Genomic DNA, 14,485 nt, shown 5'->3' on the forward strand with positions numbered 1-14,485 from the left:
ATACCGTTGGTAATGGCAAAGTCATTAACATACGAACTGCTTGATTAAACCAGGCCAAGTTCGTAAACAACAACTGTTACCCGAAAATGAGGAAACTCTTCTATTCTAAAAAGGAACCAGAATTAAAAAAGAAAAACAAGTAAACAATGCTCCGAAGTTTCTTCAGAGCAAGCGAGTTTTCTGTACAGCGAACAAAGCTGTATAAAACTATCAGCCACGGCCCATGAACCTCTCAGCCGTAGCCAATGAACTGTCAGCCACGACCCGGTGGTGGCCTGTGCTCTTGGCACCTATAACGGTGCCAGACACACTATCATGGCTAACTTGAATAAAAACTACTGAGGCTAGAGGGCTATAATTTGGTATATTTGATGACTGGAAGGTGGATGATCAACTTACCAATTTGCAACCCTCTAGCCTCAGTAACTTTTCAGATCTGAGGGAGGACAGAAAAAAGTGTGGAAGTACAGACAAAATAGCCATCTAATTGTTTTCTTTTACAGACAACTAAAATTGCCAGCCAAGGGCGTTAACAATTGCAATGAGGGAAATTTAACTACTTGCACATCCATAAGCACGATCTCAGTTACCGTGAATCCAAAAACAGAAGGTTCAGGCTTTAACTGTGCAGCGATTAGCATAAAATCACAACCGCAGATGTAACAATAATAACTCTCTAGAAAGCAAGGATAAAGCTGTCGCTGTGACGAAATAACACTCGTTTGTTATATTTATATTTTAGGCTCCAAGTATCATGCTCTATTTCTTCTAAGTTATTATAGTAATAATTATGGTCATATTTATTACTGTCTTTTCTTTCTATCATACTCTCTCTCTCTCTCTCTCTCTCTCTCTCTCTCTCTCTCTCTCTCCTGCTTTGCATGTCAGTTAACTAGTAGACTTGTTGCTAATGAAAAATTATTACAGCTTATGATAACAAAATGAATAAATAATCTATATTGAGTATTTAGTGTAAGACCTCCATCAAGCCGAAAACAAAATAAAGACGTTGCAGCATTACATTTCCGCAAGCATAGAGACAGAAGCAAATCACACATGCATAACATGTACAGGCACATGTTTGGCATATCAACGAAAGTTTACATATTTCTCAATTATGTAATCATTTACATGTTTACATCAGTGTTCCTATAATTTTTCAATTAAATGTTTTTACAATTTAATATATATTAGATATTAAATATAAATTCCAGTTTACAGTTTTCGTGTTATTGAAACCTTAGGTGCCTTATTGTCAGTGTTTAAAATGTTTCATATTGCAGTTCTTGAAAAAAAAAATTCTAGTGGCCTATTTTTGAGTTACCTCACACGCACAGAAGTCCAGACTCCATCTCATTTCCCTAAAGGATAGAAGCAGCCAGAGTTTCATAAAAATTTATATATTAAAGAAAGCTAGCAAATATTTCCATTTGCATTTTAAAATACCAGTAGGTCTGTTTTAAAATAAATATTTACCGGAATAATTTTTTTAACAAAACATGTCTTCAACGTAATAATTGAAAAAATTTCATAAACACACCTAGAAGTGGCAAGAAATACGGAAACAATTTACGTCATCCGTTAGTTAACTGGTGTTGTTGAATCGCCTGACGGTAGAGTAGGCAGATTAGATTACTCAACCTAATGCATATTCTAAACTAACCAAATGATTGGTTCTGTAATTTCCAAACAGTGATATTTAGGAAGAGGAGACCGCAACTCCACAGGCAGAAAATTGTCTTGTTTGTACACTTGGAAGTTAAGGAAAGAGAGGACCCAATTAAAAAAATTGAGACAACAGTTAGATGTAACGATCCAGACAAGGATGAAAAAGATATGAGTTCCCTCTGACGGCATTGTTGTCGCCCTAAAGGTGAGCTTACACTAGGCTTCACACCGTGCTTCAAGTCACCTCTGTCGGAATATGGCTGCCCACCTGGGTGACGTAACGTGATGCACAGCGTGTATTGCCTCTACTCAAGGTTAGTGCTGTGACCAGTTGCATTATTTTTTCTGACAGCCACGTACATCTCTATTTTTATATGATGTTAATTTTGCATTCCATAAACATGGATGATGCTGATAAATCTCAATCAAACAACGGATCTCTTCTCGCTTTCATTCCGTGGCAATTACTGTATAATAGAGAACTGGATGACAGCTGCAAGGATTGTCTGGGTAAGGCTTCAGCCATCAAGCTTGCCTTTATAAGTTAGTGGTGCGGCATGAGTCCAAATACGTGGGGCTAACAAGAATTTGGGAGTTGGTGATGACTTTTACGTAGCAGTGTGCGGTGAAGCCTAGTGTTGAACAGCCTTAAGAAGGAACCTGCCCTTGGGGAACATCTTTTCGTGTTTTAGTCGAGATATCTCTTTTCTTAGTGATTTTATTAAAGATCATCCATTCATTTAATTAAGCAAGCATTTTCTCTTTCTCCAGATGTGGTTTCCTAGTGGAAGAGGTAGATTCGAAACCCGGTTTATTTATATTCGCACCGGCACGAATCCTGTCCTCATCGCGTCTCCAGTTATTTTCTTCCTTCTCATAGAGTGAGTGGAAGTATGTTCAGCTCGAAACTGAGTGACCATCGTTCGATTCTTAACCGGATGAGGGAACGATATGGAAGCGACCTTTGGAATTACAGAGCCCTGCTATCGATAAAGGCAATGAGATACGCTCTTCTTTGTTAGCAGTCTTTTGTGGGTCTTAGCTGATGTCCTTTCATTCTTCCATGAAAGTCAATGCAGTTTTTAACAAAGGCTGACCATATTTTTTTATGGAAATATATATGTGGGCTGAAGTTGCTCGTCAGAATGGTATGTTCCCTTGTGTTAATCATTGAATTAGAAGGAAATTTGTTCAAAGTACATAGCGGAACTTTAAAAATTGAGATCTCTCAACCAAAATGTGATTATTATTCTCTTATGCATGCGTGTATGTGTGAATGTATACACTTAAAAACGCATTTGAATTTCTTCCATTGTGACGTCTTTCAGTATTCTAGCTGGTTTTGAGTATTATAATGTTTTCTTCTGCATTTTTACCAAACAACGTTCGAATAAGCATGACAATTTATCAGAAAAAAGTTAATAATGTGTTCATGATTCTTAAACAGTGTTAGAGGCCGAGAAACGTGCACCAATTCGCCGGAAATAGTCCTGGCCAGGATACAAAAGATAGAATGGGGTAGGAATGGAGGATGGGCCTTGATACTGAATGGGGCAACACGTTTTCCTCCTGAAGAATGGAGGCTAGCTAGATTAAGGGAAAGCGGAAGGATAAAAGAGTTCAAGAGAAACACAATAGTTATTGAACTGCCATTTCACGAATAATGGAGACCTTATATTCCGCAATTATTATAATTCACCCAAAAACTGTTTAGCGAGGCAACTGTTGCAGATAGTTTGCTAAATAGGAGGCTGCCTAAAAATGTTGGACAGTTCGTTCGGGAGAGGCCAGCTGATTTACTAAACAGAAGTTGATAGTCAGTATAGATGCAGACTAAGCTTGACCTCAAAAGAATGAAAGAAAGAAAGAAAAAAAAACATAATACCATCTACGATGGGCCGTGGTAGGCACACTACAGTCACAAACCTCCTTTGCGTATTCTCTAAACATTCCGATGCTTTGATCAGTGGAGAATTAACTCTGGTATATTGTTAAGTAACCATTTCTGGCCCAGTTTACATGTATAGAACATTGGTAGTTATATTGTCTATTTGGCATAATTATATATGAATGCTAAAAAATAATCCTCTCCTTTCGTCTGTTTATCTTCTATTAAAAGGACACATGTCCGAAATATGCTGAAGATTAAATATAAGAGGCTTAGAAAATTTTATGTATTCTTCCCCTTGATGATCCTGACTTTGTCTGGCCTGAGAGCCCACCCCGTTACGTTTGATGGTCATTTTCACTTTATACACTCAGACACAAGACTGCACTTCCATTTTCATTTATTATTTCATACGAGATCAGAAATGTATATTGTACCTTCTAAGTAATATTGCAACATAGCGTTTTAATGGGCCTAAATGTTTCAAGTACCTTTGTTTATTAAGAGGGATAAGAAATTATAAAAAAATCATAAAACGTGAATAAAACAACTTCTCTTTTGGCTAAAAAGTACGGTCTGCTCCTTTTTAGCCGTTTTAGTAATAAAAGGTTGCAAAGAGAAAAACATAACCTTCTTTTATGTTGCAATGGACTGTCAGCTTCGCAATTGCAGCCGAAATTAACTTTCACCCCATGAGAGAGAGAGAGAGAGAGAGAGAGAGAGAAACTGTTTGGATTTTATACCAACCTTTAGTTGTTTTATCAGTATTTTGCGAAAAATACCAAGTAGAGAAAACTTCACTAGCCTTCGATGTCCTTTGTAACCGTTGCTCTTACTAAATCTCTCATTTTCTTTTCACCCTTTCTTTAACGATAAAGTTGAAAATAATAAAAATTAAACTAAATTTTCCTTTGACAGAATCTTACTGATCAAATTGTTTATATTTCATAGAAGAATCCATAATACCTTGAGATAATCGTTTTTTGAGCTTAATTCAATTTCGATGCGTTTGTCCTTCATGAAAAAAAGTTTGGAAACTGATTCTCCCAGAAAGGATGGCGAATCCTATAATTTCAAGACAGTTATCAGAACGAAAAGTCTTTATTTGAAACTTCCTTACATTTTATTTACGGGTCTTGTGACGATTGAAGAATAATTTATTTAGGTCCGTGTTCTGCCTCTCATAATCTCCACTTTCATTGCGAATAACATACATCAAAGGGGAGTTATAATTGATAAGTTCATTGTCATCTCCCGGGATTCGACAGGATATGAAGAGTTCACATCAAATCAAAGTTAACTCACTTACACAGACACACACACACACACACACACACACACACATATATATATATATATATATATATATTATATATATATATATATATATATATATATATATATACATATATATATATATATAATATATATATATATATATATATATATATATATATATATATATATATATATATTATATATATAAGTGAATGTTTGTATATTTGTTTGTCCACTATAGAAATCCAAACCGCTTGACAGACCCAAATAAAATTTTACACACACCTATATGTCACCCCAGAAAGGTTTATAAGGCAATATCGAACCCCTACCCATGAAAACCATACAAACCAAGACAAAACTAATTTATAATATTTATTAATAAAAATGTTTTTTACCTCGATAAAATCAACAAAGAAAACCCTTATCGGTTTAAATGAGTGGTGAGCAGCAAGAGAGCGGACGAAATAGTTACCAGTTAACCATAAATACAAGCCTCCCCGAATCTGTCTCATTACATTATAAATTTGATCGAAGAACTAAGCAACATATTTCAAACAAAAATGAACGCAAAACTAAGCATCAACTTAGATTCGGTGATTCACACACTTTTATTTGAAATGGACATCTGGCAACTGCATCAACCCGTGAATAGCAAGAGTGGAAGAGTAACTGCCAATCAATTCGCACCTATTGCTGTTTATGTTTATCTCTTAGAATATTCATATATGATACATATATGACACAAAGACACACACACACACACACACACACACACACACACACATATATATATATATATATATATATATATATATATATATATATATATATATACACAAGTATATGTGTATATATTTGACTGGTAAAATGTTTCTGTTACAACAGAATTCCATTTGATAAAAGGAGCCCGTAAATACGCCAAAGTATGGAGAGAAAATACTATATTTCAGAGACTATTGTCTCTACCTGAAAAGAGTATTTTCTCTGTATATTTTTGACGCTTTTATAGGCTCCTTTTTGATTGATATATATATATATATATATATATATATATATAGATATATACTATATATATATGATCTATATATATATGCAATATATATAAGCATATATATATATATTATAATATAGTAATATCTATGCCTACTATATATATAGTGTTCTATTATATTTATATATATATGTGTATATATATATATATATATATATATATATTATATATATATCATATATATATATATATATATATATATATATATATATATATATATATATATATATATATATATATATATATATATAGCCTAGATATATATATATATATATATATATATATGATATATATATATATATATCATATATGTTATATATATATATATAATATTATAATATATATGATATATATCTATATATCCTATATGTATTATAGTATATGATATATATAAATATTATATATAATATATATATTATATATATATATATATATATATTTTTTAGTATATAGTATATATATATATATATATATATATTATATATATATATATATATATATATATATATATATATATATCTATATATATATATATATATATATATATACTATATTATATATATATATCAATTCTTCTATCTTCTATTGACGTGTACTTATTCAAATCGATAATTAACCGTTTGACTCCGAGTACGGATTTCTTTTTATGATAACTTATGTTAACATGACCAAGGGCACGAATTAGACAGTCAGGTGCTCACCAAACCTTCCATCGTACGGGCTGTATACTTACCATACTAACATGCGTAGTGATAATTTTTTTTTATTTTTCTTTTTGCTATCGTTCCGAGTAATCTTATACTAAATGCTACGTCCATAAATTTGTTGTCATTGTAAAAATAATGACGTGTAATCTATTATGCTATGTTATAAACGTCCATAAAAACAAATAAAGCATACGTATCCCTAAGGGCGTCATCTGGTCCATGAAAGTTTAAGACCGGGGACATTCTGAAAATTATACGGTTAATATTGGTGAGTGAATCCATATTTAATGCCACATAGACATGAATATACGGATGATATTAAAGAGAAAAGACCACTAATATATCGATTTTTTGTTAGTCAATAGGTTTTAAGTCCACAATTTACAGATTGGCTAAAATGCTGTACAATTCATCTGTGATTCAATATACAGTTCCACTTAATTCTGTAGAGACTATGGTCTGTAATTAAAATTACAGAAGTTTTACAGTATGAATAATAGTTATGGTGCAATATATCATAGAATTTATAGAGCTCCATTGAGTCTAAAATTATAAGGTTTTAATATTTGAGGTTAGAGATGACAGCAAAAGATATAGTAAGTAAATGGCAAGAATGGGAATGTATTGCTTTTGACAGTACTACTGAAAAGGCAAGAGAAAGTATAGAATGGAACAATACTAAATGAACTGATTGTTGAATGTATGAAGTACAAATTTTACAACCAATAACATAGTTGGATAAGAAGAGAAGCAGTGGAGGCTATTCATTTGTGGCCACCCTTCGAGAATTAAAGCATTTCTGCAATTGATAAAAAGGGTGGTTACCTCTGGATACAGGCAAACATTATAGGTGCATTAAAAATATTTTCCCGTGTGTCTAGCACATTACATACAAATTTAGCTAGGTAGTTCCTGACCTAAATTATGGAGAATGTTTAATATGATGGGAAAAGCTTGTCCAGCAGTGCATCCCGCTTTTAGGCCTATAACCTAGCGATGGTGTGTTAGTTCCCAAACTGAGCCGTCCCATTTTCAGGTCTACCATTTTACTATTCATTCCTTTACAAGCCTGGATGTGTCCAGTCTGATCACCCGAATGAAAAACAGCATGCTAAGTAGTGAGGCAAGATGATCTAAACTGTGGGAAAGATGGGAAATTGAGGCATCTGTTCCCTAAATGACTTAATCTCTAATATTGCAAAGTGTCAACTGCAGAAATCGCATTATTATTATAGTTCTTTACGGTTATTTATTTATTTATTTATTTATTTATTTATTTATTTATTATTTATTGATTATTTATTATTATTATTATTATTATTATTATTATTATTATTATTATTATTATTATTATTATTATCATTATTATTGATTATTATTAGTGTGAATGTTCTTCAAGGTCCACAATAATATACTGACGGAAGTAGTAGTTTTATAAAATTTTGCTACTGCTTCCATCAGTATATTATTGTGGACCTTAAAGCACATTAACGTGAATATTATCAGCATAGAGTTTTGCAAGATTAAATGTTAGTATTTAGCCTTCTGGACCTGACTACTGTAACCGCTTAAGGTCTATAGCAGGAATTAATTATATGTAATCTGATCACTAATTTTTTTATACTTTTTTTTTACTACTGTTCTCATTATTATTGCTGTTATTGCCATTATTATGAATATATACCATCTTTTATAATTCTTCAGCTACTGTATGGGTATTGCTGATTTATCATTTTCTATTATGTTATCTCATGTATCTAGATTGTGTATGTTATTGTCTATACTTCGTATATTCCATGTATATGGCCTTGAGCTGAAATTGAATTTATTATTTGTTTCTCCACCCAAGTTGTGACCCACCAGATTCGAGTATTGACCAGGTATTTATCCATTACTTATGTCAACACAGGAACACATTGGACTTTATAGAAACGGGTCCGACGATGCTTCTCTCTCGCCCAGGGTCGGTCTCGAGACTAAGCCTCTACTTACTGTCGAGAGTATTCGTCTCGATAGACTCTGTTATCTATTATTCAGGCACCTTTCTCAAACACTCTCACTCTGACGCAAGTGACAACATTACCTTTTCCAGGATATAGGTACATCTCTAGATACATCGTATTTTTTCCACTACCTAGAAGCAATGTTATGACAGGAGTGCTCATAATTACCGGAGATTTTACATATGCTTTTAATAATTTCCTGTCCAACTTGTACATCGGAAACGAATTGGACGAAAAAGGCTAAGGATAAAGAAATTACCTATATAAAAGGATTTTAAACTGGGATGGATAGAAAACGTTTGGTGCGTCTCTTCCTTATTATTTTTCGGTAAAACTTCTTCCACATCAGATAAAAACCAAGGGCACACCTAACTCCAAACTTCATCTGCAATTCAGATTTCCTGTCTACGCCTTCCATCATCCGAGTCCTATTATTGGCACAAGCTCCTCCTTTTAGAGGTTATAGAAAATTAAAGGTAACCTTTTTGTCTTATATCTAATTTCCTCTCAGTGGTAATCATAGTTCTAAATCATATCTTACAAGACTAAAGTCCATTTGAACACAAAACAGACATGACTAACCAAAATTTGAGTTTTGCAATTTAACAAGAATAATTTTGACTCAATGTTTTTTTTTTTTTTTACTGCATTTATGATCAAGAGCTAAAATCAGGACTAAATGTAAGTTTGGAATGAACATACCAAAACATCGCTGAGAAGAATTGCAAATTATTAAGAATACTTCGAGTCTTTTTATTCGGACAGTGAAACAGAGGCAGCACTGAAAGAAACTAGGTTTATTGCTTCCCTTAATTAACATCCCCGCTCTAATTAGAGCTTAGCGACTTGTATTTAATTAAGAGGTTAGCTCTAATGAGGCGGTAAGCAAACAGGCACGATTTACATGTCTTGCTAACAAAATAAAAGGGAAAAAAAGTATTTACATGTCTATCTGCTTGTTTTTCGACTTGTAATGATATGTATTGCTTTTACTCAATCTAGTTATTTAAATCTATTTCAAAATTAAGTAAGTGATCAATGGAAAATAAATAAAATTCATTATCTTATTCTATATATACAAGTAACTTTTCTGTCCCAAAACTGAAACTGCAGAACAAAAGCTAATTGCAGAGACAACGAAACAATGGTTACGAGAGACAACGCATCGTCTCTTTTGTTGACCTTTATTCTAAGAAAAAAAAATGCAAACTCATCACTTTTCCTGTGATTGGGTTTTTACGTTCACCCGTGTTAGCTTATTTCCTCGATAATGGTCGTACGGGTTTTGATGAACTTTCACTTAAACGCACGTTAAGTGAAATCTAGGTTTTGGTGCTCACCAGGAAAAACTTTGCACGTTAACAAATTACACACGTGTCCGTTATTCATTACGGCCACCATTCTAAAAAAGGAAATATATTAGGACACAGACAAAATTGGAGGACTTAACTGATTCCCACCGACACCTAAAACCATCGGAGAAAATGAGAAATATGAGAAAGTGTCTGGTCTTCGGGCCAGAGGTGGTCGAGCTTGAACTGCAGAGAACCTGATAAAAAAAGAATACATTTTTTAAGAGTTCATTAAAGCGACAAACAACAGTCTCTGTCTCCTCGTGCATAATGACCTGCACAGAATGTCGCTCTAATTCTCAAGAAAAATACCTTTGCCTCAAGGATTTTTTAAAAATCTCTTCCGTCTTCCTTTTAGCTTCGCTTTGTATGGGGTCATTTGTTTTTGTTTACGTATTATCGCATTAATTACAGTGTTACCCATTTCTGTAAATAAATGATTTTAATACAGTCAGGTCTCAGTTGTTGAATACAATCGTGACGTTATCTCTTTACCAGCTCACCATAAAATCTCTTGTTTGCACAAAGCCATCCGTCCTCCTCGATGCCTCTTAAGCCCCGCCTACGCGGTCGAACTTTGCCAGACGAACTTTGCTCGATGTGACGTCAGGAGTAGGAAAAGGCAGAACCTTATACCTGTTCCTCCGCTTGTGACGTCACATCGAACAGAGTTTGTCGGCAAAACTCGACTGTATGGATGGGCCTTTACGATTTTGAGTAATAAATCGAGTTTAATTATTCTCAGCAATTTTCTAGTAAGATAAATGTATGCCTAATAGGCCAGCTTCTTTTTCATATTAACTTTAGGTATTACTGAATGGTTGCTCTTTTTTATACTTATATCCTATCTTTTATAAGACAATCTTTAACGTTTGTTTTACAGACGATTTTTTCCTTTTGTTCCTCAGTTTCAATGCACGGTGCTTTTTCCTTCATAAATATGCTGGAAGTATTTGATGCATAAAGTAAACATGATGTTTTTACTCGGCAAAGATTCAGAATACTTAATGAACGTAAAACATTCTCGAATAAAACAGTATAAAAATTTATAATTGTTTTTGAATTACACACCATTATTGTAACAAAACTATATAACTTGTCTTATGAAAATACCGCGACGATTACTGCTTCATCGTAAATCCAGAGAAAACTGTGTCCTCGTCTATGTGATTTTATTTTTATTGTTTTGTCTATAGAGTCTACTGTTAATGACGTTAGGAGATTGACAACAAGATATAAATGAGGAGGGGAGAAAACAAGACCCGTAACTGAAAAAAAAAAAAAAATCACCTAAAACTTCAGTCGAAGTAATGAAAGAACAATTGAATGCTGTCCTGCGTGGCGAATTCGTAACACACACACACACACACACACACAACACACACACACACACACACATATATATATATATATATATATATATATATATATATATATATATATATATATATATCATTTAAAGCAAGGAAATATCTTCGGAAATGGAGTAGAAAACGCCATTTTCTAGTTTGGTCTTTTAAGTGGTTGTGAGCGTATCTTACAATTATATACCGCGATTTTTTTGGGTGACATTGACGATCAAGGTGACATAAGATCCGGTTATATCAATGTATCTAAGTGATATTAATTAAAAACGAGAATCGTCTTAGCATTTTTTGAACCAATTCAGAGAAACCTTAAACTATTCATGTCTTTAGATTAAGTAGACATCAATGTTTAACACCATAGAGCGTTATAATACTACTATATCTAAAGAGGAAAATAGAGTATAGAACAAAAACTCTCTTAATTAAGAAGTAGAAAACGATTTCAAAGGAACCTTTAAGTAAAGACTTTGGCAAAACTCTATCTTAATGAATAATAACTCTGATAATGAGAGAGAGAGAGAGAGAGAGAGAGAGAGAGAGAGAGAGAGAGAGAGAGAGAGAGAGAGTTGTTTTTATTATAGACAAAACTACTATTGGTAAATTTCCATCATTGCTTTTGTAACATTTCATTAATGCCTTTTGTGTCGACTTCCATGTCATAAACTGTGACAACAAATAGCTTTTCATGTAATATGGGTATCAGTGACTTACCAAGAGCTTCTTTCGGATATTAGAATGAACGAATTCGTCTTTAAGTCAGTGACAACGACCAAGAGAGCTTGACCTCTATTTGTTTTCAGTGAGAGTTTTTTTTTTTTTTTTTTATCTTTTGACGGCAAATTGTAATTGTGGATTTTAAGATAGCTCATTAATGCAGATGGTCTTGAAAACTACGTAGCCAGAAAGTAATGCGTTCGATTATTTATGCATAAGTGGATTACGAGTAATATATAACATGTAAAATTTATCTTTCTCGTAGTTTTCTTATATTTTGTTTCCTCATACAAATCGTACGTACAAAGTTGCTGCCGTCATTATTTGACTAAGTTGCCTAGAAATAGTTGACAATTGAAAGAATCTTAATAATCATTATTAAAACGTATTCTACTGACTTTCAATCACAAAGCAAATGACGAAGATCTCCGATATATAACGTAATTTAATGTACATCTATGTTTCAACGAATTATTTGCCTGTTTATGGGATACGCGATGGTATGCCAGTCGAAGTGTGATATTTTACAAAGTTATTATTTTCATTGTCTTGTTTTGTATTTCATCTCTTCCGTTCAGTTGGACTAATTTTGTATTCTGAATCTTATAAAAATAAAGATTTTTGTGATTGCTTTACTTTTATTTTATTTACAAATGTAGTTTGATTTTACTTATATGGTGCCCATTAAGTCCAATTTTATCGCACTATGCCTTTTTCTCTGCAGATCAATATCTTATTAGAAAAGTATTTTGTATTTTATAGGTCATTTATTTCAGAAGGGTTCGAACACATTTACTGAATTATGTTGACTACCGAAACGTGCTGTGGTTCATTAACTATGATGAAGCGGCATGAGCCTTACTTTACTGACACTGTGCTGACCTTGCACTCGTTGTCTTATCGTTTTCGACCTGTGGGCTTTTTGACGCTAGATCAATGACTACCTTATCATGGAATAAGTGGACTATTTGGTCTTCAGTCCCTCGAGGTATCATTTTCTCATTTTGTTTGGATTGCGCTTAATGTGTTACAACGGCACTTCAAACTTTCACTGAGGCCTAAGCCTTATCTAATTGACTGAAGAAAGTCCGAAAATAAAAACTCTCCGGTCCCGACCTTGTGAATGTGAAATGTATCCTGCAAATCTGAATCGTCGTCGGGTTTGAATGTTTGATGGACGTCAGCGGCTGTCAAAGGAAACATCGTCCATATTGGAAGAGGCTCCGAATATCAAATTCAAACACAAGCTCCCTCTGTTGTCCAGGGATCCCAGCATAACATGAAGCCAGGGAATTTTACATAAGGTATGATGCCTGCAGACAGCGTTACAGTTATATATGAGGTTCTTGGAAAGGCGATTACGTTTTAAGGAGGTTTAATATAAGTTAGAATAAATAGAATAATAAGAAGAAAAAATTAGCTCAAACAGCATGTTGGTGATTGGGATTACGGTATGGTTGATATAAACAGAAAAATAAGTGGGTCAGTAGCAAGAACTAGGAGTCAGAAATATAAACTTCAATCATATTTCTTTTATTTTCATAACTTCTGCAATAAAAAAATAATTTTAAAATGAAAAATTAAATATATATATATATATATATATATATATATATATATATATATATATATATATATATATATATATATATATATTATATATATATATATATATATATACATATATCATATATATATATATATATATATATATATATATATATATATATATATATATATATATATATAATATACACACACATATATATATATATATATATATATATATATATATATATATATATATATATATATATATATAGATATATATTTATATATATGACAAGATCTGTACCGTTAAATGAACTGAGCACGAACATATTTTTTTACTAATTTCAAAACAACAGAACTAAAATCAGAACTATTCAACATTAAATGTTGACCACTGGCCTATCGTTCCGAAGGTGGAGATGAGAAAGAAAGAAAAAAAAAAAAAAAAAAAAAACATGTATATACATACGTACACATGAAATGAGTCAGAAATATGTTCGTGCTCAGTTTATTTAAGGGCGAAGATCTATTCAGTTATACCTTCATTTCAGGTATATATAAATAGCGCCTACCTATAAAGGAAAAAATGCTCGATAAGTCTGTCCGTAAATGAGGTGACAAGGAAGTTGTCAAGCTTGTATATGAAGCAGATTGGAGTAACGGAATTCGATAAAGCGTGATAAACACATTTTTGAGATTTCCTTGAAAGGATTAATTTTCGGAGAATAGCGGCACAAAGATTATCATTGGATTAAACGCTTCTTGCCAGGTGCTCACTAGAGTGCTCTTATTTATGTTTTCGTCTTAGCAAAGAGAAATAATCTCAGAAACGTTTGTAAAATGGCAGCCATCATAATTATCTATATGTTAAAAAATGTTAAAAGAAGAAATATTTCAGCGAAG

This window comes from Macrobrachium nipponense, chromosome 37 (assembly GCF_015104395.2).
Source record: "Macrobrachium nipponense isolate FS-2020 chromosome 37, ASM1510439v2, whole genome shotgun sequence".
Taxonomy (NCBI): domain Eukaryota; kingdom Metazoa; phylum Arthropoda; class Malacostraca; order Decapoda; family Palaemonidae; genus Macrobrachium; species Macrobrachium nipponense.